The sequence below is a fragment of the Gossypium hirsutum genome, chromosome A11 (genome assembly GCF_007990345.1).
Source record: "Gossypium hirsutum isolate 1008001.06 chromosome A11, Gossypium_hirsutum_v2.1, whole genome shotgun sequence".
Classification (NCBI taxonomy): Eukaryota; Viridiplantae; Streptophyta; class Magnoliopsida; order Malvales; family Malvaceae; genus Gossypium; species Gossypium hirsutum.
This window is the reverse complement of record NC_053434.1, coordinates 83,208,220-83,212,503: the sequence shown is the minus strand read 5'-3', so window position 1 is coordinate 83,212,503 and position 4,284 is coordinate 83,208,220. Positions and strand designations below refer to the sequence as shown.

The following is a 4,284-nucleotide window of genomic DNA, read 5'->3' as shown; positions in this document are numbered from 1 at the left end:
ATCTTGAATGGAAATTGCGTTGAGTTTCACCCTTGGGTTAGATTCAATGTTGCTTGGCAGGCTACCTTATGGTCGTTCAGAAATCAACTTGACGAGCTATCCAATCTGAGTTTCAAGCCTCTAGATTGATGCCTGTTGATTTTTGAGTGTCGTCTCGGTATTCTAAAAATGAGTCTCTGACACCGAGATGAATTTGGTTAGCATCTCCTCAAGGTTCGGCTTTTTCCCTTGCTAGTATAGTGGTTGCTAAAAGCCTGGGAGGGGTAGTGGTTTCTAATCTCCTTGGCCTCCCCATGAAAAATTTGGGTGATTCCTCCAACCTGCATTATAAGTATTGCTATAAGGATTTTTTTGAGATCGAGGATTATTATCCATGTAATTTAACTACCCGTTCTCCATGTTGTGGCCATAAGGTGGGTATTCTGAATTGCTCGATCCACCTCCATTTGCTTCGCACTGCATTACTGGGTGAACCTATGAAGAACTAAGAAAACCATCAATGTTCTTATTCAAGAGTTCTACCTGATTAGAGAGCATGTTGACTGAATCGACGTTATAAACACTAGCTGTTTTTGTTAGCTTTGTCCTCATAACTTGCCACTAATAGTTATTCAGTGACATCTCCTCTATAAATTAATAGGCATCTTCAGGTGTTTTATTATTGATGGTTCTGCCAGTAGCTGCGTCAACCATTTGTCGAGTCGAAGGATTCAGGCCATTATGAAAAGTTTGAACCTATAGCTAGAGTGGTAACCCATGGTGAGGGCATCTTCGCAAAAGGTCCTTATATCTCTCTCATGCATCGTAAAGTGTTTCTAAATCCATCTACACAAAGAAAGAGATATCATTACGTAATTTAGCCGATTTAGCCGACGGAAAATATTTTAGTAAAATCTTTCAGTCATTTGTTCCCAAGTAGTGATTGACCCCCGTGGTAACAAATTCAACCATTGTTTAGCTTTGTTTCTCAAAGAAAAAGGGAATAACCAAAGGCGAATGGCATCATCAGAAACACCATTAATTTTAAATGTATCGCATAGTTCCAAAAAGTTTGCCAAGTGAGTGTTGGGATCTTCGTCCTGCAAACCATCAAACTGAAAAAATTACTGTACCATTTGAATTGTGTTAAGTTTCAGTTTAAAAGTATTTGCAGCTACAGCAGGTCTAACTATGCTCGATTCAATTCCTGTTAAAGAAGGTTTAGCATAATCATACATAATGCTCGGAGCAGGATTCTGATTTACTAGATTAACAGCAGTCGCAAGAGGTATCAGGTTTCCCTGATTTTCAGCCATCTCCTTGCTTGTGGTTTGAATATCGTCATCATGCTCGTTCTCTGTGTATCTTAAGTTTCGCCTTATTTCTCTTTAGTTTCTACGAACTGTGCGATCGATCTTATTGTCAAAAAGTAATGGTCTTGACGAGTTTCTTCTAGTCATAAACTATAAGAACCTTACAAAAAAGGGGAAAGAGAAGAATTAGTAATAAAAATTAGAATAAAATTTAAATTGCAGTAAAAGTAAATGGCTAAAGTAATAAAAATCGAGTGTTCCTAATATCTTAGTTCCCTGGCAACAGCACCAAAAACTTGATACCTGATATTCGTGACAGGTTTTAAATATTTATAGTGAATCGTTCTTGAAACTAACTATTATCACGATGAAGGGAAGTGTACCTATCGAACAGTAGTATCGCTTTAGCAAGACAGGATTATCGAACCCAAAGGAACTAAAAGTACTAGTATCAACTTTCTTTTTATTATCTAGCCTAAAAAAAATAAAAGGGTTTTGTTTATCTAACTAATTAATTAATCTAAGAAATCATAGAAAAGAAATTTGGGGAAATACTTTTTGGAAAACTCGATTGATTGAGACAATATCTAAGGAAAAATCCACCTAGACTTCACTTGTTATTTGACTCTGAATCGAACGATTTATTCATTCAACTTGTTCCATAGAGATCCCTAACTTATATTATTATCTCTCTCGAAACTAACAACGTCTAACCCTAGATAGAATAATTGAAATCTCTTTCTAATTAATGCCCTAGGGTTGCATTAACTCGATCTATGGATCCCCTTATTAGGTTTCACCCTAATCCGGTAAAATCTTTTCACCCTATCTCTAGGCGTGCAATCAACTCCGCTTAATTATGACAAATTTACTCTTAGATAGGGTCTATTCCTCCTCTGAATAAGAGCTTAACTTGAATCAATATCCTGGAATATTAAAACAAGAATTAAGAACACATAATTAAGAACAAGTCAAATATTTATCATACAATTTAGATAATAATAACAAGATCCGTCTTAGGTTTCATTCCCCTTAGGTATTTAGGGTTTTTAGTTCATACTAATGAAAGAAAGCATCTTAAAAGAATAAAAATAACAAAACATAAGAAAACCCAAAACTCCTGAGGGAATTTGAAGGAAGATCTTCAGTCTTGATGGTGAATCTGGATTTTGAGATGGATTGATCGGCTTTTCTAGAGCAATTCCTTGCTTCCTCCTCTGCGTCCCCCTCTTCTCCTCTTCTAGGGTGTATTTATAGGCTTTGGGATGCCTAAGAGCCCTCAAAAGTGGCCTTTTCTGAATAGGACTCTGCTTGAGCTCGACAGGGGCACACCCATGTGACACACTTGTGTGCGATTACTTCAGGCCATGGTCAAGCTTGTTAAATAGGCACGGGCGTGTGGTCTACCCATGTGAGTCGTGTTTCGATTCTTCCAAATTGACACAGTCGTGTGGTCTACCCGTGTGAGGAAGTCCAGGCTGTGTGGATTTCGTACGTTGGCCCATTTTCTCCGTTTTTGGCCCCTTTCTCGTTCATTTCACTCTCCTATGCTCTCCTAAGTATAAAACATGAAATTAAGGCATTAGGAGCATCGAATTCACCAAATCTAAGGAAAAATCATCCATAAAATGTGTTAAGCATAGGGTAAAAATATGTATAAATTGTGGTTTATCACACATACAATTTCACAAACCTTTCTCATTCTGCACAAATTCAATATCTTAATCGAATTCATCAAATACTTCCTCTTTTCCATACTCGTATGAATCTCGTACATATCTAAGTCACGTATCTCATTCACACATTCTTCCTCAACTTGACTTTGCCTGATGAACCATTCAGAATTTTTAAGGATACTCGAAAATCACACAAGCTCGCACAATGTCATATCCCAGATATGGTCTTACATGTTATCATATATTGATGCCTCTGTCCCAGACAGGGTCTTACACGAAATCATAATACGATGCCAATGTCCCAGACATGGTCTTACACATAATCACAATACAATGCCAATGTTCCAGACTTGGTCTTACATGTAATCACATCTCGATAACCTAATGTCATGACATTCGTATCCTATACTATTCCTAAGGTTCGTACAAGACTTTCGAATGTCGTAACTCTGTAGATTCTTTCTCATAATTGCTCGTTCAACATTTATAACAATTAAATGACAAATAAACACATATAATTCAATTTAAAGACAATTATTTGCAAATAAACTTACCTCGTATATACACTAAACGGATCGGATCGACTACTCAACAACTTTTGATTTCCCCTGATCTAAATCTGATTTCTTTTGTGCTTGGTCTATATATATTCAAAATTAATCCATTTAATCACCAAATCAATCAATTTCATCCACAAACACATATTTAAGCTAATTTGCACTTTGGCACTAAAGTTCCACATTTATTCAAATTAATTTTTATTTCACAAATGCACAAAATTCATAAAATTTAAGGACAACCCATGCTAGCCAAATTTTGTGTAGCTTCATAGCAGTCTATATTTTCATTTATTTCACACTTTTAGCCACAACATTTCACGTTTTCTCAATTTAATCCCTAATTGACATTTTCCCTCAAAATCACTTAACAAAACTTGATAATCTAGCATTTATCTTCCATTTTTCATCATCATCTATCACAAAGCTCAAGCATTCATCAATGGCATTTCACAAAATCATCAACAAATCCAAAAATTAAAGTACGAGTTAGCTAGTACTCAATACAACGATCACAAAAACATAAAAATCATCAAAAACTGAACAAAAATCACATACCAATTGAAGCTCACAAGTGTCGAATGCTCAAGCCCTATTTTAGTTTCTTCTTCTTCTTTGTTATTTCCGGCTAAGGATGATAAAAGATGAAAGAAAACTTAATAACCAAATTACTATTTTAACCATTAATTAAAACATTACAATTCACATAATTCAAGGCCATTTATGTACATACTATCAATGGACTAATTACATCATAAG

The 4,284-nt window shown here is 35.6% G+C and overlaps 1 non-coding gene across 1 annotated transcript; it reads left to right on the top strand.

Moving 5' to 3' along the window:
- The first annotated feature begins 751 nt into the window (after positions 1–751).
- LOC121210148 (small nucleolar RNA R71) lies at positions 752–858 on the top strand. Its single transcript, XR_005905276.1, has one exon. It is a non-coding gene; the product is annotated as a small nucleolar RNA R71 (small nucleolar RNA).
- The last annotated feature ends 3,426 nt before the right edge of the window (positions 859–4,284 follow it).